We start from the raw sequence: 25,998 nt of genomic DNA, 5'->3' as shown, positions 1-25,998 counted from the left end.
CTGGAAAAATTAACAAATGCACCTCCAGTGTTAAGATGACCTCCGATTCCTTTTTTTAAACATTCTGTTTTTCATCTGAAATTATTTCATCTAACTGAAGAGAACAAAACAAAACCCAATTGACTCATCATTTCTCTGCTGGTCTATCTGTGGAGTGTTTTTCCTTCAAACTATGACTTCATTCATTCAAGGTCATTTTTCCTGGAAGATACACAGAGTAGATGCAGAATCTTAAAAAAAATGTATTGTATAAAAATGTGAAGCTTCATCACCATCTGTTACAAGTTTATAACATATTCCCAGGATCTAGGGGGATATATATCATGTAAAAGATAGAGGTGTTTTCAGAAAAAAGAATTGGTGAACCTATTCTCATTTCCGGCTTCTACTTTCTTAAAACAATAGAACCAAAGGGAAAAAATCTTTACCACGTAATCTGCTAGGAAAAAGCCATTTTAATTCTCTCAATGTTACCTGGCTTTATTATAGAAGCATAATAAAAATGGTCTGCAATTTCTAACTCCTGGAAATTCACACTTTAATTATACTGTAAGGACAGCCTTGGGATCCTATTATTCCCATATCAGTAGGGAATGAGAGAATAACAAGAGGGGGAAGAGTGGGTAGAGAATGTGGATAAAGTCAGTGGGAAAGTGTATCAACACATCAGAGAAAAGAGCTGAAGGTACAGAGAGAGTAGAAAACAGTAACTGTAGAATAAACATAAGGAGAGGTGTCTATGAGAAATGAAGTCAATTGGAATTTAGAAAGAAATGTGTTTTTATTGCATATTGCAATTTCATTTAATTTTATAAGTACATATTTTAGGAATAAATATTATTTAATAAGTACTTAAAGCCAAAATGGATCACTGAGAATATTATAATGTTATTATTTCCAATAGCTAAATTATCATCATTCCCAGGAAATCTTCATTCACTTATAAATACTCAGTACTGGCGGTGTGAACACTGTTATATTAGACCCCAAATCCAAATAGGACGTTGGGGGAAGCTGTAATAAGATGTATGCATGTATGAAAAATAGCTCTCAATTTATGAATTTACCCTAGGCAAAATGAAAACTCTGCTAGAGCCTTGCAGTGTTCAGATACTATAATATTGTACAGTAGAAAATGTCTATAAATAGAAGCTGTATCTTTTGTACATGACATTTTGTTGGTGATTTTTAATAAAATAAGACAATGTTTCTGCTGACAGGAGCAGTCATATCTGACATTCCATTTTATTGTTCCAGTGTTTACTTTTAAAATGAATTTGTAGATCAAGCACTAAACAGGCGCTAATCACACATATGATTATTAAAATAATTCCTGAGCATTTTAATGAAACTTGAAGACTTTACAATTACACAAAGCAACTGAAAAACCAAAGTACATTGGCAGTGTCAGCTTAAAGAAACTCTATGGGAATGTTCAATAACAACTCAGAAGCACAAGATAAACAGCTCACATCATTGCAAGATTTACAAGTGTGTACTTTTGATTATATTTTTCTATGATCATTTACTTGGGTGAATATTCTTGCATTTATACACCAATTTTATTTACTCAAAGTGTTTTTTTTTTTTTTTTTTTACTAAATTCTGGCATACAGAACTTCAGGACAGAAATAATTTATGTGAATCTAAGTCCAATGTTTATTCAAGCTTCTGATGACATTGTATGCTGGGGTTGGTATTAGGAAGTAGCTTATGAAGGTGCCAAGTCTCTCAGCACTACAGGAACTCAGCATACCTGCAGTCACCCTTTTGGTAGTCAGACCTTCTTCCAACTAACATATTCAACTGTGGAGTCAAGGGAAATACTATGGAACAGTTTTGGAAAAGGCACAATTAATGAACACTGTGTGTTTACTCTCAGTCTGAGGGAAAGGGCCTCAGTGCTCACATTGGCTGTTAGAAAAAAAATAATTCTTTCCTTCCTCTTTATTTTTTTGTTGAGATTATTTTCTCTTCCTTAAAGAGACCATCTAGTCAGGTGTTGTGGTGCATGCTTGTAATCCCAGCAACTAGGGACTCCAAGGCAGGAGGATCACAAGTTCTAGGCCAACCTCAGCAACTTAGCAAGACCCTGTGTCAAACAAAAAAATAAAAAATACAAATGACTAGGAGTATAGATCAACAGTAAAGCAACTCTAGGTTCCAAAGAAAAATCATCTATAAACTGTAGTTGTACTTTTAAATGTATTTTTAGATATTTAAAACAAAACATTATGAAAAAGGTAGATCTTGCTGTTCATTCATTCATTCATTCATTGAGGTATTTATTTATATTATTGCTTGTATTTGACAACACCAAATTGTTTGTGTTTGTTTTTTTGGTTTTGTACCAGGAATTGAACCTAGGAACACTTAACCACTAAGCCACATTCCCAGCCCTTTTCATTATATATTTTTAGTTGTTTATGGACACAATACCTTTATTTTATTTGTTTACTTTTATGTGGTGCTGAGGATAGAACCCAGTGCCTCATATGTGAGGTAAGCGCTCTACCACAGAGCCACAATCCTAGACCCCTTTCTATTTTTTGAGACTGGGTCTTCCTAAGTTGCTTAGGGCCTGGATAAGTTGCTGAGGCTGGCTTTGAACTTGTTATCCTCCTGTCTCAGTCTCTGGAGCTGATGGGATTACAAGGCATACACCACCACACCCAGCCCAAACTGCTCATGTTTTTGTAGTCTCCCCAGAGAATTTCTATCTAGTAATTGCCACAAGATGCATTCACTATTCTATAGCAAAGTGGTTTGGTATTAGTTATATTTTAAATTTTGCATCTTTTGTCATACCTGGAAGAATACCTTTATGAGCTGAATGTAAACCCATATGGCAAATAACTTATTTAGTGTATTTTCTTATCTCATTGATTCCCTCTTTTCCTCTATACCATTGGAGCACTCTCCTCTTCACCAACTGTTACAGAAATTATTTAGGTGTTTTTGACAGTCTGCTTAGACTTGAGAACACTAGGAGAGGTGGAGGACAAAGTACAAGGGCATGCTAGTCTTTACTGCTCTCCAGGGGTCATTTCCCCGCCTTTCCCTGACAGTAGCAGGTCATGTATATAAGGTATCATAATCAGCCAATGAAAAATTCCACTTTTGTTTCTTCTTTTCGAGCAATTTCCTCCAATGCTCAATTCATGTTGTTGGTAAAATGAGATTGTCTGAAACATTTTTTAAGTTGTGGGGGATCAACCTCATAGAGAAAGAAACTGACACACACTGGTAGGTAGATATAAGCAGTGAGAAGCCCACTATTCACTACTTCATAGAATGTTTCATGAAGTTTATGATGATGGCACATATACACAGAAACTGATACTTAAAATAGGGTCACCTGTATCTATTAGAGAAAAGAGCCTTGGAGACCTGAACCAAAGTTTAGTGTAGCTATCCTAGAGTCATAAGCAGTAAGACCTCAAGTCATAATTCTTTTTATGAAAAGGTGTAACTGACTGACTGCCCTTCATGAAGGTCCAGGATTTGGAAAAAAGCTTTCACAGCCATGTGACACAGTGTCAGCACTCAATGGAAATTGGTTGAATGAAGAAGCAGACACTTTGTGTGCTACTCCCAGGCAACAAGTAGTTGTTGAGGACCTTCTGGGTCATTCTTCATGCTATCAGCTCAGAATATTGGGGAGCTAGACATTAAACAGATGCCCACATGACTATGAGAGTATCTTGGCACAAACTGTGTGAAGAGCTGTGAGAGAAAAGATCAGACACTATGAGACAGAATAACCACCGTGATAATAAAAGACAGGGGAAACTGGTGTGCCTAAAAATGATTCAGCAGGCCCCGAATAATAATAAACACATACGTATCTGGTTTTGACATTCATATAAGACCAGGAGAAGTTTAATTTTGCCTTATTAGCCAGTTTTTTTGGGTTTTTTATTTGTTTGTTTGTTTGTTTTACATATTGTGGCAATGCAATATAAGGAGAAACTTAGTACGATATACCAAAAATGACATGTATTAAGTGGCAAACCTGTCCTTTCTACCCAAAAATATAAACATGTGCCTACTAAAGACTTCTTTCTAGAGTTATGGGCTTAACTGGTGAAGGAGTATAAAGCTATGCTAAACATGTTTTTGTACATACAATACATTTTTGTTTGTAAAGGAATAGAACTATTTTTTTTTACGCTAATGTAATAAGGATTGACATCATTTGGAATATGATCTAACAACTCCTTTTTCCTTCAAGATTCCCAGTTCTGGTTAATATACCCACAAGCTACTTAGCATATTAAAATGATACCCAGAAATCTGTTGCACAGAAATGTAAATATACTTAACACTATGGAATTATGTGCATATAAATAGTTGAGATAGTGAATTTTATGTTTTCTGCTTTCTACCACAATTTAAAGAAATAAAATGATGCCATGTCTTCCAAATTTGATGATTCCAGGTACAAGCTACTTTGCAGAGTGCCTCAGCAAATGCTAATCAACAAGAAGTTTGTCTTTTCTGTCTCATTTCTGAAACACAAAAATGCTATGACAGGAATGATACACAAAGTTACATATTTGACTTGGTGCCTAAAAGCCACCCTGGGATCTATAACCTTGCTTAAAGATTTAAGAAAGACCTTTCGTCCACTTCTGAGAAGGTCCTTAGCCTCCAAAACTTTATCTCTCAACTTGACTTCATAGCAGCTGTTCTATTTTTTTGCTGTCGTTTGTTTGACAGGATCCAGTTATAGGTTCCGATGTCTGTTTAAAGAAACAAGGAGGCTGTTGGCTTTAAAATTCCCTCATTGCTTGTGTGATCAGCATTTTCCCAGGCTTTTCTACATAGTTTGCCAAGCAAAGGGACTGACCTTTTGTAGCAAACACTTTTTCATTTCAAAATGCTCACTTTGATTTTTGTCCCATTTTATACTCATTCCAAACTGTTTACAACCCACTAAAAATGACTGTGAATTATATGTTTGTGTAATGGATTCCTTTTGTGGTCTGAGTGGAATGTTTACTTTGAACAATTAGTTATCTTTGGGTAGATTATAGCAACTTGGAAAAAGAATGGCTAAAATTATTATTATACCTTAACTGTTTCTTTTTTGGTAATTCCTCTGCTTTTAATGTGAAGCTTGAGAGCATGTTACAGTAACAAGCCCATGATATTATAAATGAAATCTATTTAACTGTTGTGAATATTTATTTAGACATGTCTGTTAATATTGCAAGAAAAAGTGGTGAGGTTTCTTCTCAGGAATATCCCAAACGGATTCATAAAGCTCCATAACATGGAATGTACATAAATATGTGAATATTTGTTGCATACATATTGCATTTGCATATTAAGTTAGGCATGCACATTTATGTGTTTATTATGTAAATAATAGGAAGATTGTAGTATAACTATTATATTGAGACTCATGAAGCTTGTAGTTTTTCATATAGTTTCCCTGGTATTCAATTCAGTGAGTCAGCCTCCCTTTAGAGATCCTACCAAGGACTTTCTTGCAAAAATAAAACTTTACATTGCTATTTCACGTTGCCTTAGAATCCAGGCCCTAAAGTGCAGATCATATTGCCTTCACTAGACAAGTTCTGCTAATTTTGTACTGTTCATTCTTTCCCACTTTGGGATAATCTATTATAGTTGGATCCAGGCACGCACTAAAGGCTGATACTTCCATGAAGAATGTGCAATTTGTACTGTTTAGTTTCTGATGAGATTCTTGAAAACTTTTATGATTCTATCTTGTTCCAGAGAGACTTCTGCTTGCTAGTTTTATAAGCAGTGAGTAAAAAAAAGTAACAAAAACAAAACAAACTGATAAAAATTACATGCTCAAAAAAAAAAAAAAAATCAAGAGTACAAGATAAGCACTTTTTCTATTTCCCCAGAGAATATTTGTGGACCGGACAAAAATGTTTCTGAGGGCAGTGACCCATGTTTTTTTTTTTTTTTTTTTTTTTTTAATGCTTTCTTTTAATGCCTAAAGCTAGGCATTGACATGCATTTACAATGGAGATGATCCTCAAAGAGGCTCCATGAGAGTTTGCTGCGAATTAACTTAATTTTTCTTTCTGAGTTAAAATTAAGACCAGTTTAGTGCTTTGGTGTTTTGCGTTTTGTTTTGTTTTGTTTTGTTTTAATGCAGCCACAGAGACGGCCACCTTCCTGACAACAGTGGTGTTGTGCTGGGTCCAAGATGGAATTGGCTCTTTGGGGTAGTCATGCTGGGGCCTCTGTGTCTGTAAGAAAGCCACATTCAGGGCCAGAGGGGAAGACAAAATCAAAAAAGAGTAAACAGGAAACAGCCAGCAAGAGTATAAAAGAGAAACCAGGAAAAGACAACCAAAAGAAATCAGAGATGACAAGGTGGAGAGAGGGGGAAAAAGCAGAGTTTTGCAATTAAGAAAACAAATGTGGATAAAAGGGCATGCTTGTGAGGTCTGTAATGAAGAGAAGACAGACTATTGGAACAATTGCTATCTTTGCCATAGTTACCTGATACTTGCTTCTCTGTTCCAGAGAAATTTTACTTTTACTCAAGGAAATGCATGCAAGTTAAATCTTGCAAGGAACAACATACATCGAATGTTCACAAATTTTGTGTACAGACTGCTCTTAATTAATTCACTGTACTTATTAATGACAGTTCATTGAGTTTATCTACATCTAGCCATACATGACAATCTTATTATCAAAGACGGCAGCTAAACATAACAGAAGTTAACATAGAAGTAAATGTGCAGTTCAATAACCAGAAAAGCTATCTGACAAATACAGCAGACTGGCTCTGGTCAAATCAGTTAGCGGATATTCCCACACTCTAGAATCCAGAAGGCATAAGAATAAATAGTGTCTCTTCCCCAGATAAAGCCTGAGTCTAATTTCTAACCTTCACCCCCACCCCTCTCCCACTCTGATCCTAAAGATGAGGATCTTAACATACTTTTCCCTTGGAGTCAGTTGGAAGGAAACAGAGCCAAGAGACCCTAGGCAATTAGCCTCTCTTTGTGGACAGAGAATTTAAACAATGCAAAATCCCAACATATCAAGATGCAATACTCTTAAATATCCTATGGTGGTGTCATTTACTGATAGAAGTTCTGGGTCTGAGCGTTTTTCCATTATAAAGCCCTATATTCAGAAGTTAATAGTTCAACCATAAAAATAATCTTGGCTCAAAGTTGGCAAGATATTTTAGCCTGGAAGCAAATGTTTACAAAACTAAAAAAGAAAAAAAAAAAGTACATGTGTTTGGAAAGCTTTCAGGTTTTCAAAAAGTAGGCGCAAAAAGAAAAAAGAACAATAAGGCAGTCAGAGATTTTCAGAAATTTATGGCCCTAGGATTCAAAAATTGATTTGTAGTTTTTCAATAAAAATTGGTTATTATTATTGCATGTGAACCAATTGATTAAAAAGAAATAAATTATAAAAACTTCTATAACAGGGTGGGAGATATAGCTCAGTGGTAGAGAACTTGCTGTGCATGTGTAAGACCTTAAATTCAATCCCTGATACCGCAAAAACAAAAAATTCCACGCCAGTGTTCTGTGAAACAATTTTTTGTTTATTGGTGGAACAATAATGCATTATATTTGTGTAGGCATTTTCCTGAAGCTTAAAAAAGCTATAACTAAGAAGTTTTACATTAACTTAGGGAGCTATAAATGAACAATAATATTACACTTTTTTGGTTTCCTATTAAATAATGTTGCCTTTTAATGTTTCTTGAAAAAGATGGCCTTTTTCAAGGAGTTTTCATACTTCCAAAGAAAGTGTGTCCAACTTAAGCATTTATCAGTAATCTTCACATAGAATTTAAAAAGTACAGATTCCAGATGAAGTGGTTGCGTTGGTTTGTATAATTAAATATGCTGTATCTTTCTTACAGGATATTTTGTAATAATTTACCTACCTCCTTTAAAGATCCATGTCTTAGAGATTCTTCAGAATTCTTTAGGAGGTTATCTTAGAGTAAAACAGGCTATGGAGTTAGAAATGTTTTTCTTAGGTTAAAAATAATCTTTTCTTTTCTAGTTTTATCCTTTTGCCTAATTTTATACTTTTAAAGCCACTTTCTATTTTCAGTTCAGGACAAATAAACAAACAAACAACAATCAAACAGAAAAAAAAATCAAGGGAAAAACACTTTAAGAAGACAAACTCACTATGCAAGACTAAAATATATCTGAGATGATAATGCTGAAAGTGTTTTTGAGGTTATAGATCCAATATATAAAAGTACACTCTTTTTAAGAATAAAAGAATCCCCAAGTTTTAGGGTGAAGACATAACTTCACAAGAAAAGTATGTAAAATACTTCATTTAATACACTATATGCACTCATTTACATGCAGGCTATCTTCTCACAGTGTGCCTAACAAAGATGGGTCCTCAATAAATAGTGAATAAATGGATAAATTGTACTCGACATTGCTTGAATCCCCATTGGAAAGTGGCATCCCATTGCTACACCTGCACGTGGTGGAAACTATGAAAAGATTGATGGCCAAGAGTTGTTGAATGAAGAAAACTGCATGATAGGCAGAGAATAATGTGTTTTATAAATCTGTTTTTTAAACATTTATGCAAGTCCACTTGTGGTAAGAGTGTATTATATTGTTCAATAAGGTGCCATTCTTTCCATCAATAGGCAGCTATGCTAAACAATTGAAGTTAGGTTTCCTTAAAGATTTTATTTTCATCAATTTTTGGATATTCCATTTAAGCAGCTACTAAAATATCCATTTTCTACTCATTTTCATCAGAGAAAGTCATATCCCATTAGGCATTGTTTCAACACCAATAGCCTGCTGGTTTTAATCAAGTAATTGAATGGTAACTATGACTTAAAATTGACATGCCTGAGAATGGTCAGGCATAGGCTAGGTTCCCATAACCACACACAGAATGTTGAGCCCCACATTTTTTTTTTCCTAATTCAGAGTTGGAATACAATGTTAGTGCTTTTTATTAGTTGACTTCTCTGTGATTATCTCACCTTCTTGATTCATTGTGTTTTCCATGTGTTGCTCAGGAAATTTTTATTTTTATGATAATTTTTTGAATTGAAAGAATCTGTCAAAGAATTTGAAGGAAGAAAAATATGATCAATACAGACTTATCAATTTGGAGATAATGAAGACAGGATATCAATACCCTAAATTCTGACATGAACATTGATTTTACTTTTTCCAGATTTACTGCATAGAAAAGTTAACTCTGCTGATGCTATCCAAAACTCTATAAATTAGAACATTATCTTTGTTTTAAAAATGATGTTCTTGTTATATTCTGCATTTTTGGTGATCTGAGATAACTTACCTCCTTGGTTTCCCAACAGAGCAGAGGAACACCTCACAGACAGTATCATCATCACTGGAATAAGCTCTGGAACTTTTGTCTTGGGGGTAGGCATTTGGTCATGTGTTTGAAATTGCAAAGCCTAATATTGGAGTCCCTGTGTCTGGCATAGAGTTTAACCACATAAGAAGCATGAATTTTTTTTTTCTGGATTCAATTTTTAGCTCTGATATTTCATGTACTCATTTTCTCAGGGTGGCCACAATCATACCTAAAGTTTCAATGAGTCGCTCCATCACTGATGAACTGCAACATTTCCTTATGTGAATAACTCTTCAGGCTGTTTTTTGCCACTCAAACCTATGGTCTAGGAACAACTTTTGTGGAATTTTCTTCTATCGCCTCAAACTTTACTTTTTCAATCTGAAGTTATCACTTTCTATCATGTTCTTCCTCTATTTCTTACCTCAGTCAATTCCATCACATCCCCCTTTTCCAGTGCTCTAAAAAGAAACATGTTGGACATTCATTTCTCTCTTGTCTCACATAGCATTGTTCACCAAGTTCATGATCTCTTCTATCTTCTGAATGTGGTTCTTCCTTTCACCTTCTTGGCCTTGATGGCCTCCATAATTCCTCTTGAGATAGATCTCCTAATGAGGACATTGCCTATGTCCTCATTTCAGCTCTGGATACTTTGCTTACTGCAATTAAAATAATCTAATCCTTCTTAAGTACAAATAGGATTGTATTATTCCTTCTCTGAACCCTCCAATGGCTCTTCTTCATCAGGATAAACAAAGTTCCACACTAATTATCCCCATTGAAAAGATCAGCATATGACCTCTGTCTACTGTCCAGTTTCATATCCTCATAAATTCTTTCTATGCTCCAGGAATACCAAGCACATGAAGTTTTTCAAAGGCCTTTATTCTTTCCATGTGCTGTTTCCTCTCCCTAAAAACCCTCTCTTCAATAGTCCACTTGCCAAATCCACATTAATACTCTCATGTATAGCACAGGAGCACCTTCTCCAAGCAAAATTCTCTTACTCATGCCTTACACCGCCTTCATGCTTGCTTGGACATTAGAAGGGTCTCTTTTCACAGTGTTCCAGTGACAGCTTTCTTTTCCCTAACACAGCCCTATTTTCCAGCACTGTAATTTCTGGTGTCATTATATTTCCAGTCTAGAATGTGTTCCTTGAATGGAGGAATTGTGTTTGTCCTCACAGTGGTATGCTTACCATACCTAGCACATGGTAGGGGCTCAGCTCATGACTGGTGATTAAATGGATGAAAAGATGTTTATTATCCAGGACTTCTGTTCATCAACCCTTTGTGTTTATTATCCTTAGAGAATCAAATCCTGTGGACTGAAGATGTGTTGACCTACTAGAAGACATAATGATTAAATGCCTTTTTAAAAAATAATGTGAAGCCATATTATTGAGAAAGGAGGGAAATCACCTTAAAAGTAAAAGTGAGAGGTGCCGTTGTTGTTATCTTTTTAGCAGTGTGGAATGATATATATCTGTATGTATATGACATACCACAGTCTACACTATAGTCTATAATAGGATAGGTCAGAATTATAGCAATGACTCTGATATTCAATAGAGGTTTAAGACAAAATATACTTTCCTCATCTTAATAGGGAGAAATCAGTCTCTCAGCAAATAGTGTTAAATTGTTTCATATACCTAAGGGATTCAACTAAGTAAAGCCAAATTTGATGCTTTTAAGATATACCAGTGTCTAAAGAATAGCACTATCATCTTTCTGGTTCAAACAAATTATGCTTTTATATATATATAACCCTCTAGGCATAGTGCCTACTTCTCCGTAAGTTTATGTATAATTTTTCCCATTATCACCCCCTAGGTCACTTTTGCCATTGCCACTTTCCAGGCATCCACCATCCACCGCATAGCCATGTTTCTGATTATCTTTTCCCAAATGTATTAGCTTGCATTATTTAAGGCTGAATCTCATTTTATTATTTCCTGCTCGTATTTCTAAACTCTTTAAGTCCATTCGTACGATTCTTTTGTCTTCACAGATGTCCACAGTTCTTCCCAATTTAGTATCATTGGCAAATTTAATTAATGCTCTGTGTACCTCTCTTTCTAATGAAAGCAGTATCTTACTTCATTTCATCATACAAAGTAAAAATGCATTGGCAGTAAAACAGTCTAAAGAAATGTTCCTTCACTGTAGGAGGGGAAGTTAAGGATATAGCAAAGAACCATGTGGTGAGGACTGGACAGTGCAGTGGGGTGGTGAGCTAGTTTGCTATTGCCCTAAAGCAAACCTGCCTCACAGAAACTGCATTTGGCATCTTGCCTGGGTTGATGTTGGTGTGCATGTGCACGCATATGTATGTGTGTGTTGTCTGTTCTAGAAGTGGTTTTATTATCGTAACTGAGGACTTCTACTAAGATATATTCAAGGATATGTGAAAAGCATACTTAAAACCATAAATACAAATGTAGTTTTATGTAATAAAATGTAAGTTGATAATATTTAATAATATTTAATCCACAGTATCACTACAAACCTAGATATAGATGCATATATTTGGATGTATACTGGTTCTCAATAATTTTTGGTGCGATTTTTCTAGCATTCACTTGTGATCTAAATTTTCATCTCAGCCCGTAACCTGATAAGTGTTTTAAATCCAAATTAACCCTTGGATTTCAATCAAATTTCTCATAAATATTTTATAAGATAAAGTCAGGATTTAAATTTTTTTTCAGTTGTGTACAACAGGCAAATTTCATAAAAGGTTTATTTTTCAGTATTGGGGTTTGAACCCAAGACCTCAACCATGCTAGGTAAACACTAATACTGAGTTACATACCCACCCCTTTCTAAAATTTGATTTTGAGATAGGGTCTCTCTGAATTTCTCAGGCTGGTCTCAAACTTGTGATCTTCTTGTCTATTCCTCCCAAATGGCTAGGATTACCAACATGTCCCATCCTGGCTAGTAAAAGAGTATTTTAATGTCTAGAATTAGTAGACTGGAAAATTAAAATAGCAGAGAAAGAGGCCTTACCTATTAACTTTAAGGTAACCTATTCTTACAGGTTCAAATAATTATGCAGTTAGACTTTGAAAATGTGTACATACACACATGGGACAATTTATGTAAAGAAAACAAAGATAACATTTATTAAGCTCCCACTATGTGCTAGACATAATTCCAGTGCTTTCCATAAAAATGTGCTAGCTGAACTTACATTAATTACTACCCAATAGTCCTAACGCCAAAAAAATCGTGTAAATGTCTTTAATCTTTCCTATAAAGAGTCAATCTTTGGAATGTGGATGGATTAATGTAAATCCATTGACCCCCCCACTGGAAAAATCGCTTTCAATTTATGCTTTGACTGGGGCAGACAGATGGTAGACCAACATCTCTATTGTCTCTACAGAAGACAGTATACATTCACAGTGTTGAAATGAAGGCTGATGTATACTTCATATACAACCCAGGGTCAGCAAAGATGTCATCACAGAGGGATAGTGTTAACAACATAGTGACTGGGAATATTGTTAAGTAGTCACAGACTCACATTGTTTTTCTAGTGAGAAAAGTCTGATGCATAATGCATTCTTATGAGAGAATTTTCTCAGATGCCAAGACTTTACAGGCATAACTTCCATAAGCTTTAATGGGGGTTTCCTGCCAGCACCTGTTACTGTATAAAGTTCTTACTTTTCACACATAATCCAAGACTGACTTGGAACGCTGACTTGGAAAAACTAATATAGTGAAATCTTCTTATAATGTTTCCTCACGTATAATGTTCATCTTTTAATCCTTGGTCTGATATATGTATGTCCATGTTTTCCACTCAAATTCTTTTCCCACTGAAAAGGCTTCTTTCCCCAAGCTTTTTATGGATGGGAACACATAAAACAATTTGTCTTCCTAGATAAACTAATGGAAAATGGTACATAAGTAGGAAAGTTATAAGGATAGAAACTGTATTAATGCTGGAAATCAGTGCTTCCTGACTGATTGTTGCTTTATAGACAGACTGTAGATTTCTAAGGAGCCAACTGAAACTGAGTGCCATGTTCCAATAGTAATAACCAGGAAAAATAATAATAACCAGGGACTCTGAAACAGGATCACAGATCAGTAAAATTGAGTTTGACCATATTTTCCTATATCTTTACAGACATAGGAAAGGTTAACTTTAAATGTGTAAAAGATGTTGCATCTAAATTCCAAGGACAAACCAGCAATGCTTTTCATAAAGGAGAAATATTTTAAAACAATTCTTCAAATTCCATATTTTAAATAAATTCTCATATATTCCATTATGGACCAAAAAAAAAGCAAGAAAAGAAACAGTCATGGTATTCCTGTTTAACTAAAATTACTGGATATTGCACAGAAATACAAGTTTATGAACAACCATTTTATTTTGGAAAGCATTCAAAAGTCATCTTTTGTCTAGGATGAAAACAGGATGATCCAGGTCCTTATACCCAAAGTCCTGGATCATTACCATCATTATCCTGTTTGACAGGATGGGCAGGGGGGAAACTTTTCACTTGTTGAATAATAAATTATTAGTTTCATTTTTAGAACAAGATTTCATAACTAATGTCAGCAGGTAATAGCATTTCAGTTCGAAGGAGTAATCTGAACAAAAACAATGCATCTGTCTTTCTCCTTCTTTTTCTTTGTGGGATGACTACATCACTCCATGTCACCTTGAACCTCCATCTGACCTCTAATACCCTCCTTTGGGCAAATCTGCCTCAGGAATAGCATTTATACTTCAGCTTGAAGTTCAGACATCCTTATCACTCCTCTGAGTATTACCTTGAGCACAGCTGCTTTAAAGGGTATCAATAATTTAGCAATAAATGGCTTTGTCTCCTATTACATTATTTTCAAGCATCAGAAAGAATTTTATTGTTTTGTCTGGTAAGGCAAAAAAGGGAAAGAGAGTCATACTGACATTTTTAAAATCATGTTGTGTTCCCAGGCTTGGTATCCTCCTCCTTTCAAGGAGTTTTGCTTATAGTATTTGCTCTTATCTTGGGTGAAGTAAAGTCAATATTTTCTCTTATTATCCTGGCCAATGAATTAGTAGAAAAGCATTTGTTTCTATGCATGATAACCTTTATCAAGATTTGTTTGAAAACTTAAGAGTAGGTTAGAAATCTAGGAGTTCACAAGTTTGTCAATGTTTAGGGCTATGAGTCTATCTGAGGCCAATGAATCTTAGGCTTAGTTACTTGGGGGAACTTAAGGTCACTGGAGAGAATGGAGGTGCTGGATGAAGTTGGGGATCTACACACAAACACCTCCTCATACGGTGAAGTCACAGGAGAGTTACAAAGTGGAAGAAGCACCAAGGCTGTGTTCTCTGCAGTCACCACTAGAGAGGAGAAAGGAATTAATGTCAAAGATCTCATGATTCCAAGGGAGTACATTTCAATCTGTAGAAAAAAGACCTATATGGATGTAAAAATCTGAAAGATTTTCTTCACCTGGAAGAAAAATCATTATACAAATCATCCCTGAAGATAGATTACTTTTTACAATTTTCATATGATGGGGAAAATATTATGATGGTAAGAATAAATCATGTTTAAAAATTAATTGTACTTAGTCAAATGTGAAAAATGTGTCTCCTTTCTTCCAAATCTATAAGTACAGTAGTAATATTTCTTTTCCCTGTAACTTGGTATATCTGAAAATAGCAAATAATCCAGGCAGGGAGTCTTTGGGTAATGTCAACCACTCTTTTCAATTAGGTTAAAGCTGATATGGTGTACCATCTTTCTCTCTGTGTTCTTGTGCTATTTTTTACTGTCCTTGACCCTTTATTCTCCATTATTTCTCTCTCATATCCTATACATTAACTCTTACTATATTCACCTTTCTTTTAGTTAAAGTGTGCTCTCAGTAGAGGATTTAGCAGATAACCCACACTGAAGTATGAATTATTGTTTGATGTGAAATGCCTTCATTGGATTTCAAGACAGGGGGATAAAATTCTAACTGCAGAATTTTAGGCAGAAGCAAACCTGTGTGAAATTATCTTCCCCAAACTTCTAAAGACACTATATATATATATATATATATATATATATATATATATATATATATATATATATATATATCTCTTCTGTGATTAAACTTAAGACTTACATTGGTGACTAATGGCATAAAATCCAGGTTTGTAAATTGATGGGCTTTCACTTCTATCTTCTACAGTACTTCAGGGTCAGCTATAGTGACTGATTATAGATTTTCTAATATTACTATCAAAACTCAAATGGTGGCTGGGTGTGGTGGCACACACCTATAATCCTAGCTCCTTGGGAGGCTGATGCAGGAGGATTGTGAGTTCAGTGCCAGCCTCAACAACTTAGTGAGACCCTAAGTAACTCAGTGAGACCCTGTCTCTAAATAAAATACAAAAAAAAAAAGGATAGGGATGTGGCTAAGTGGTTAAGTACCACTGAATTCACTCCTCAGTACCAAAAACAAAACAAAACAAAAACAAAAACAAAAACACAAATGGTACTGGCACAGAGAGAGAGAAAATTAGGAGATTAAGATGTTTCTTATTTAATTTCCATACAGGTGTGTTTGTTACTTATTTCTCAGCATTTAGAAAATCATATATGTGAAGACACACTGCATGGATACTGTAAAGAGGAGCATCAACCTATGTAAAACATCTTAATTTAATGTATCATCTTTCAATGACAACACATCAGAAAGAAATGATTGATACCAAATATGTGTGTGTTTGTGTATGTATGTGGATATATATATATATATATATATATATATATATATATATATATATATATATAAAATCACACACCAACATATTCCAATAAGACTTTCAACATAGACGTGTGTGACAAAACCATCCAGAAGCAAGAAATCTGATTTATATTACACTATGGCTAGATGAGTTTAAATAAGGAAACAATTGGTATTGGAATGCTTTTTTTTAAAATCAATAAGTAGTGTTTTGATTAACCAGAGTGTATGCAATTTCTTGCTAGATGGTTAACAGCCCTCACATAATCAGGAAAGAAGCTAAAGATAGGGCTCTCCTTGACCACTAACAGAAAGCTTTGCCTAATCTTTCTAGTTACAGTGTGATAGCAGAAATTAAGAAAGCCAGTATTCATGCTACCTCTTGGCTTTTATCTGTAGATTTCTTTTTGTGTGAGTCATAAAATCATGAATGTCAATAGAAACTGTTGTCCAGGGAGAGTCAGAGCTTCTGAGTGGGAAAATGATCATGTCTTTCCAGCTCTGTTCCAGAAACCTTATACTTATATCTGCAAATCTGAACCTAATGAGCCAAATAATGATATAGGTCATAAAATACTTACATTTGGAAACGTCTACTGTGTATACTATGAAGATTCTGAACCTTATCTCTTGGTTCTCAAAGCATATTTTAGTTAATTTAGGGATACAAAATAGACATTGAGGAGAGGGAGCATGGGAGGAATAGGCGAACTCTAGATAGGACAGAGGGGTGAGAGGGGAAGGGAGGGGGCAGGGGGTTAGCAAGGATGGTACAATGTGATGAACAGCATTATCCAAAGTACATGTATGAAGACACGAATTGGTGGAATATACTTTATATACAACCAGAGATATAAAATATTGTGCTGTATATCTGTAATAAGAATTGTAATGCATTCTGCTGTCATTTATTTTTTAAAAAAATCAATTAAAATTAAAAATATATATATACATTAAAGGACATTGAATAGATTAATGATACTTTTCAAATATTTTTCAAGTGGTTCTATGGGAATAAAAACCCACAAGCTTATCTCAAAACAGAGAAATATAATTCATGGAGTAATATCTTAGTAATAAAACAAATACCATTATTATTGTTTGTTCATAAGAATAATATATATGTTTATATATGTATGTGCATTATATATAAACACATACACATATATTGTAAAATACATAAAATACTTTTTAAAAACCTAGGATAATCACTTTTAATATTTCTATGCATATCATATATATGTATGCATGTGACATAATTACATATGTATTGTACTTATATTTAAATATAAATATACATACATATAAATATTATGTACCTATACATCCATATGTGTGTGTATATATATATATGTGTGTGTGTTTGTGTGTGTGTATATGCAATTGGGGCTTGTGCACATTGTGTTCATTGTTATATATCTCTAATGCCTAGCATTCTGTTGCTACATAATAAGAGCTTAATCAATATTTGTCAAATTACATGGAAAAATTTTTGATTGAAATTCATGTTTGTCAAATTACATTGTCAAATTACATGGATAGAGTTCACCAACTCAAGGAGTTTCCATCTAGTATATATTAGAATTTATCTGTCCTTCCATTGAACCAAAATTTAACATAGTTCCATTTACAAACAGGAATAAATGTGCCCCAGACCCATCTTTCTGTATAGCAGAAATATTAACACCCACAGGGTAGTCTCTCCTGTATTCTCTAAAAGAAAGTGTAATCCTATTCATATTTTCTGAAAATAGGAACTTCATATGCATTAGCCATCTCCACTGTCATGATTAGGTGCTTCTTCACCTTTGACTAGAAATGAGACTAATGACACTAGGGATTTCTCAGAAGTTTGGGAGAGTATAAAAAGTTGAACAAGAACACTCTGGTCTATGATCTAATAAGAGTTTGCTGGTGCTTGGTATGCTGAAATAGTCTTGTAGAAATATGTCACCTTTGTGCCTAGGATTTACTATACTAACCCACTTTAGGCATCAGTGCAAGTAAGTTCTCTCTCACCTGAAAACTTAGCAGAGACAGCCATCAAAACCCTCCAGGAAGTGGTTAGCCAAAGCATCTGAATTAGAAGCACCTCCCCAAAGAAGATCAAAAGTTATGCTCTACCAATACAGAGACACTGAGAAATGCTTGAATGTGTTCTAAATTAAACTGCCCTGGTGGTGAGCGGAGATCTGCCAAAATCTTTCAATTAATCACTTTTACCTTCAGGGCAGAGTTAGGCCTGAGAGTATTTCAATAGGTTTTTATTGGAACAGGGTTATTTCAGATATTAAACTATGTTGCACAAAGTAAAAATAATGTTATTTTTAAGTTGCTACTCTTGTTAAATAAAACTTGGCAAGCATTGCTGGGGTCTGTATTGTGTCTGTGTACTTGTGTATGTGTGTGGCTTTTTCTTGTGCCATAAGCCTCATTGATTTAAAAAAAAAAAAGGAACAGCAATGAATTAGGTGGTAAATATATTCATATAATCATTTTCATTAATAATGTGTTATAAATAATAGAAGAAAGGTTTTAAGTGTATAATTCTGTAAAACACAATTGAGATATTTTTCCTACATCTTCAGCAGTAAGTTAATTAGAATCACCTGCATTTCCTTGGGTGGACACCAAATGGATTGCAAACAAAAACAGATTAAAATAGCTGCTGGAGCTCATGGCATACAGATGACAAGATTCACAAAAAGGACAGCAAGGCACTGAAAATGTTCACTTTTCAAACACTTTTAGAGGAAATTTAGCTCTTGCAACTTCTCCATAAAAGCTGCTTGTAAGTGTTTTGCTGAAAGGCTAGAATGGCTTTGTTTCTGATCCCTTGATGAGTGAGAGAAATGTTTAAGAAAGATCACTTTACAGAGAGATTCTGGCTGAAATGTGATGACTATGATTCAAGCCAAGCCAAAAATTACAGTTCAGAATGAAAGGGGAGGGACGTGGTTTGGGAATCCATTTTCCCACATTCCTGAATCTCAATCATCCCAGCCAATGTTTAAAAAAAAAAAAAAGTCGAATGGAAAACAATGAGGTCACTTTGTTTAGATGTAAGGGAAAATAGGGGTAGAGGGATTGAAAAGAATGACAGCAAATATATGAATTTTAAATCAATACCTACTTCAAGTATGATGGATCAAAAGCTAGACTTTATATAAGTCTTATGACTTCTTCACAAAAGAAGCCATTTTTCAGTGTTTTCTTCTTATTTGTATTAGTGAGCCCTTTATTTCATGTCTTTAACTTATGAAGTTGTCTATTGCTAGAATTTTACAAAGAAAAAATACGCATGTGCATGAAGTTCAGAATACTCCTCCCTAGACTCCCAGCTCTTCATAGAAATGGTATCTTGCAAAGCTGGTTACTCTCCTTGAACCTGCTGTGGCTTCCCTACTGCTATGTAGACCTCAGGTTAGGCTGGCATATTTGCTTGCAAATTGCCAGATGAAATTAGGCTCTTTGTTCTTGTTACTTTTATTCATTTTAATGAAACATACTAGGGAAGTTACACTTTTATTTTATTTTTTTTTAATTTTTTATTGTTGGTTGTTCAAAACATTACATAGTTCTTGATATATCATATTTCACACTTTGATTCAAGTGAGTTATGAGCTCCCATTTTTACCCCATAAAAGGAATGATATTTACGTTAGCATGATTACAGCATAGCATACCAGTAAAACTCAAACATAAAAGAAACAAAAAGAATGATATGATGTAAATGCATCCTCAAAGTCCAGTATCTCCTAGCTACATAAAGCTCTACAAGACAACAGGCTCTTGCTAAATGATAACCAAAGTCATCAGCCAAGATTTTTACAAAAAGTAGGGAAAATAATAAGATAATTTGTCAAAAACTATAGGTACCCTTTTTTCCCATTTTTGCAGAAATCATTGCTCATCTTTGGTCTTATCCAACCACAGATGCTAGTTCTTTCCTACTGAGATTTTATAATCAAACTCAGAGCCCCTCTGAAATCTGTCTAATCTTTAGCTATTTCCAGAATGATCCTAAGATTTACATAATTCATAAATCATATTTATGTCTACCATCTTGTAGGTCCCAAATTCTTTGCTTAGACAGAAATGTAAGAACCAATATATAAGAAATGAGTGTCTACACATGGGATACCATCCTTTGCTTATGACTTCACTTTACTCAGATGTTAAGCAGGACATACAAATGACTTCAATCTAAATACCATTAGCTACATTGGGACATTTTCCCCTTTTCTTTCCCCTGATTCAACTACAGTTAGTAATCTATAAATTAAATGGAAAGATATTAAAAGATATCTTTCTTGGCCCAATAGTAAGTCTAAATGGAACATGAATTGAATGAAATGTATGAAGTTGACATGAAAAAAAAAAAAAAAACATTCCTGAGCGATAAAAGGAATAACAGCAAATAGAAACAAGCAACAGAACCTTTCATATATTTCTGTCCACATTTCTGGACTTCAACAGTATAGAAAAGTGGATAAGTGTCTTCAATTATGAGAAAAGTAATGAGATGCTGTGGCAAGAATGACATATAAATATGAGAGGGGAATTCCTGTTGCATGGAATGGCAGTGACTTACCTTTTATGTATCCATTGAGTATGGATGGCTTTTATTTTCTGGGTAAAAATTACAATATTCTTTTTTACTTAAGAATGTCCTATATTCCACTTAAAAAAAACTAGTGAGATGAGAAACTAGACAAGTAATGCAATAAATGATTTTCCAAGATTTTTCCCAACCCTGTATCTCTAAAAAATAGACAACCGTGCTAACTCTCACTTTCCCAAATACCATTTCAAAGACCTTTTTTAAGATTTAAGTGGTACAGTGCAGAATCAACAAGAAAACAAAAATGAGTAACACTCCTAATATTCAGGCTATCTCATCCTTTTATTCTACCCATTTTAAGTTTGGAGCAGTATCAGTACCCTGTCTTTCCAGGTGTCCAAATAGGATAAGGTTGATTAAGAGGTCAATATTGGGCAGAATAACAATGTGATAAATAATAATAAATAAATATGTATTTTGGGTTTAACAGGTTGAACTGATAGTGAGATAAAAGGCAGAAGAAATCATCTGATGGTGATCCTCATTACTCAGTGCTGGATAAAAAGTCGTTGAAGAGTTTTCTTTCTGATTCAAGAAAGTCTAAGCTTGACTTCATTTTCTTCATTAGTCCCACATACTGTTGCTTGTATTGTATGTGCTTTCACTTTTAAGATATTTAATTTAAACCTGGGATTCACCTAGGACAGTGACTATATGAAAAATATAAAATAATGGTTCATTTATCAGTGTCATAGATTCTAAGCCATTTTCCCACAAAATAAAAAAGAAAAGGTTTCCTTTTCTTAATGACCTCTTTTCACCTTTGTATTTTTGAAATGTAGCAACAAATGTTTATCTGTTCCATATCTTAAGAGACAAAAATTCTTCTTTTCCATATAAATTGCCTTTTAAATAATAGATGAAAAACTCATTTCTTCAGAAATGAATAATAAAAATGAACCAGTGAAAACTTATATAATGACCTTAAACAAAACAAACAAAAGTAGTGAAGGAAAAATTGAAGGTAAATATTTTGTTATGACATTCAAAGAAGAAAAAGGTTTTACAGTAATTGTTTGTAAGAAACAGGGACTTATAACAGAGACATAAGAAAGATAGGACAAAATAACAAAAAAAAATAGGAGGAGGAGGAGGAGGAGGAGAAGGGGATGAAGAGGAGGAGGAAGGGAAGAAGGGGGAGGAGGAGGAGGAAGAGGAGGAGAAGGGGGATCAGGAGGAGGAGGAAGAGAAGGAGAAGGGGGATGAGGAGGAGGAAGAAGAGAAGGAGAGGGGAGATGAGGAAGAGGAGGAGAAGGGGAATGAGGAGGAGGAAGAAGAGGAAGGGGAAGAAGGAAGGAAGGAAGGAGAAAGAGTGTGCCTTTTTCCCCCACATCCTCACCAATAAATATTGTTGTTTGTATTCTTGGCGGGGGAAGGGGGGTTGCATTGGAGGATTAGATGAACTCTAGATAGGACAAAGGGGAGGGAGGGGGCACAGGGTAGGAAAGACAGTGGAATGAGATGGATAGCATTACCTTAAGTACAAGTGTGAAGACATGAATGGCCTGACTCTACTTTGTGTACAACCAGAGATATGAAAAATTCTGCTCTATATGTGTAATATGAATTGTAATGCATTCTGCTGTCTAGTATAACAAATTAAAATTTAAAAAATATTTTTAAAAATAAAAGAAAGAAATGACAATTGAAAGCATTCATGAAATATAAGATAAAACCAAACAATTTTAGTAGTAAAGGGTAAATTTTTAAAAGTATAAATGACAGTAGGATTTACATAAACACAGTAAAGTACAAGAATGATAAAAATAAAAGGATATGAGGAGTACACTGAAATTGAACCATATATTAGCATAGTCTCCCAACATTAAAGTCACATAATGAGTATTTTAAATATTTATAACTTCATCCTTATCATTTATATCCCATGCACCAATAAAAATTCTTTTGCAGCAGCATGTCAACAATCTAATTAAACTTTGTTTTCAACATTAAGGATATACCTTGTAAAACAATGATGTTGGCCTACTATTCAAGTTGGCAAACTGAGAAAACATATCTGATTTTCTTTTCTCAGAAAAAATTTCAATGAAACAATAAAAAAGATGTTTAGGAACTAGGGATGCAACTCAATGGTAGAGTGCTTGCTTAGTATTCACAAGGTCTTGGGTACAATCCCTAGAAAGCATCCCCCACCCCCCACCCCCCCCCCCCAAAATAAAAGAAAAGAAATAAAGAACAGGATGCTGAAAGGAGAAAATGTGCTATCAACAGACCAGACCAGAAATGGTAGAAATTCCAGGAAGACAAAGAGCAGATGAGATCAAACAGCTAGAGAAATAAAAGCAGAAGAACACCATTCCCAGACACCATAATTAGGCGCAATTCTTTTCAGGGATGTTCTAGGGAATATCCAAACTTGGAGTCAACAAATAAAAAGCAGAAGTTGGCAAGAAGTCAGTTAAGTAAAAGTAATTCATTAAATAATGGGATCTAACTATTGGAAGATCTGGATCTCTGACTTTTTTTTTCCACTCTGCAAAGTACCTGCAGTAGACACATGAGCTTACAGACATGTTCTATGAGGGAAAAGGCAAAGTGACAGATATCTAAGAGCAAGGTCCTCTACAACAGATAGAGAGCTTTATCCAGGAGTGCCGCAGTCCGGCTGCAGTAAAATAACCGGGGGGGGGGGGGGGGGTGACGAGCAACTTGTGTACACTGATACAGCAGGAGTGGGAGCCATTTATTGTAAATGCCAGGTGCCATCCTGACTTGTTTACAGACCCTAACACAGAAGCACAGTAGTTATAGTACTGCATACCCAGAGTGAAGTTCTACTTACTTGGTAGGTAGACTGCTAGCCTGTTAAATAATCGCCATTTATTCATCCTACAAGAAGCCCTTACTCAGCCTTCTCATTTAAGATGAAGTCATTGGAGAAAAAAGTTTGGTACAAATACAGGTTGAGTATCCTTACTTAAAATTCTTGGGACCAGAAATGTTTCAGATCTCAGATTTTTTTTTTTTTTTTTTTTTTTTTGTATTTTGAAATATTTGCATTATCATAATGAAATATCTTGAGGGAAGGGACCCAACTCTAAATATCAAATGCATTTATGTCTTATACATACCTGTGCATACAACCTGAAGGTAATTTCATACAATACTTTAAACAATTTTATAAAAATGAAGTTTCATGTTGTGGAATTTTACACTGGTGGTGTCACATTGGCACTCAAAAACAGTTTCAAATTTTGGAGGATTTCAGATTAACAGATTAAGTATGCTTTATCTGTACAGTGGTATGTATGACTGCTGTTTATTCTAATTAATTTTATCTTTCAATCATAAGGATAACTGGTGTTTAATCAGTACCCATCCTAAAGAAATTCTAAACATAGAGAAGAGATGCAATAGATGGAAACATATGTCAAGAAATATAAGAAATTGTTTTCTGATTAAAATGACCCACAGGTAGAACATTTTTTAAAATATTTTTTTGGTTGTAGATGGACACAATATCTTTTTTTTATTGGTTGTTCAAAACATTACAAAGCTCTTGACATATCATCTTTCATACATTTGATTCAAGTGGGTTATGAATTCCCATTTTTACCCCAAATACAGATTGCAGAATCACATCGGTTACACATCCATGTTTTTACATAATGCCATATTAGTGACTGTTGTATTCTGCTACTTTTCCTATCCCCTACTATCCCCCCTCCCCTCCCCTCCCATCTTCTCTCTCTACCCCATCTGCTGTAATTCAATTCTCTCCCTTGTTTTTTTTTTCCCCTTTCCCCTCACAACCTCTTATATGTAATTCTGTGTAACAATGAGGGTCTCCTTCCATTTCCATGCAATTTCCCTTCTCTCTCCCTTTCCCTCCCACCACTCGTCTCTGTTTAATGTTAATCTTTTCCTCATGCTCTTCCTCCCTGCTCTGTTCTTAGTTGCTCTCCTTATATCAAAGAAGACATTTGGCATTTGTTTTTTAGGGATTGGCTAGCTTCACTTAGCATAATCTGCTCTAATGCCATCCATTTCCCTGCAAATTCCATGATTTTGTCATTTTTTAGTGCTGCGTAATACTCCATTGTGTATAAATGCCACATTTTTTATCCATTCATCTATTGAAGGGCATCTAGGTTGGTTCCACAGTCTAGCTATTGTGAATTGTGCTGCTATGAACATTGATGTGGCAGTATCCCTCTTTTAAGGTCTTCAGGAAATAGTCCGAGAAGGACGATAGATAGCTGGGTCAAATGATGGTTCCATTCCCAGCTTTCCCAGGAATCTCCATACTGCTTTCCAAATTGGCCGCACCAATTTGCAGTCCCACCAGCAATGTACAAGTGTACCCTTTTCCCCACATCCTTGCCAGCACTTATTGTTGTTTGACTTCATAATGGCTGCCAATCTTACTGGAGTGAGATGGTATCTTAGGGTGGTTTTGATTTGCATTTCTCTGACTGCTAGAGATGGTGAGCATTTTTTCATGTACTTGTTGATTGCTTGTATGTCCTCCTCTGAGAAGTGTCTGTTCAGGTCCTTGGCCCATTTGTTGATTGGGTTGTTTGTTCTCTTATTGTCTAATTTTTTGAGTTCTTTGTATACTCTGGATATTAGGGCTCTATCTGAAGTGTGAGGAGTAAAAATTTGTTCCCAGGATGTAGGCTCCCTATTTACCTCTCTTATTGTTTCTCTTGCTGAGAAAAAACTTTTTAGTTTGAGTAAGTCCTATTTGTTTATTCTTGTTATTAACTCTTGGGCTATGGGTGTCCTATTAAGGAATTTGGAGCCCGACCCCACAATATGTAGATCAGAGCCAACTTTTTCTTCTATCAGATGCAGAGTCTCTGATTTGATATCAAGCTCTTTGATCCATTTTGAGTTAACTTTTGTGCATGGCGAGAGAAAGGGATTCAGCTTCATTTTGTTGCATATGGATTTCCAGTTTTCCCAGCACCATTTGTTGAAGATGCTATCCTTCCTCCATTGCATGCTTTTAGCCCCTTTATCAAATATAAGAAAGTTGTAATTTCGTGGATTGGTCTCTGGGACACAATATCTTTATTTATTTATTTATTTATTTTTATGTGGTGCTGAGGATCGAACCCAGTGCCTCACATGTGCAAGGCAGGCACTCTACCACTGAGCCCCAGCCCCAGCCCACATGTAGAACATTTCTGAGTAACCTTTTACTGCTACAATTTTAAAGATAATTTTTTTAAATCCCTGAGAGATAAAGCAATTTACCTGAAAAGCATCTAAAGTCAATTTGACATCAGATTTAACAGC

At 34.9% G+C, this 25,998-nt stretch overlaps 1 protein-coding gene across 1 annotated transcript in view; it reads left to right on the top strand.

Moving 5' to 3' along the window:
- Positions 1 to 25,998, top strand: part of Arhgap15 (Rho GTPase activating protein 15) — a 630,363-nt gene that overhangs the window by 400,966 nt on the left and 203,399 nt on the right. The window lies entirely within an intron of this gene.

The sequence above is a fragment of the Marmota flaviventris genome, chromosome 11 (assembly GCF_047511675.1).
Source record: "Marmota flaviventris isolate mMarFla1 chromosome 11, mMarFla1.hap1, whole genome shotgun sequence".
Lineage (NCBI taxonomy): Eukaryota > Metazoa > Chordata > Mammalia > Rodentia > Sciuridae > Marmota > Marmota flaviventris.
This window is presented reverse-complemented; position numbering and strand designations above follow the sequence as displayed.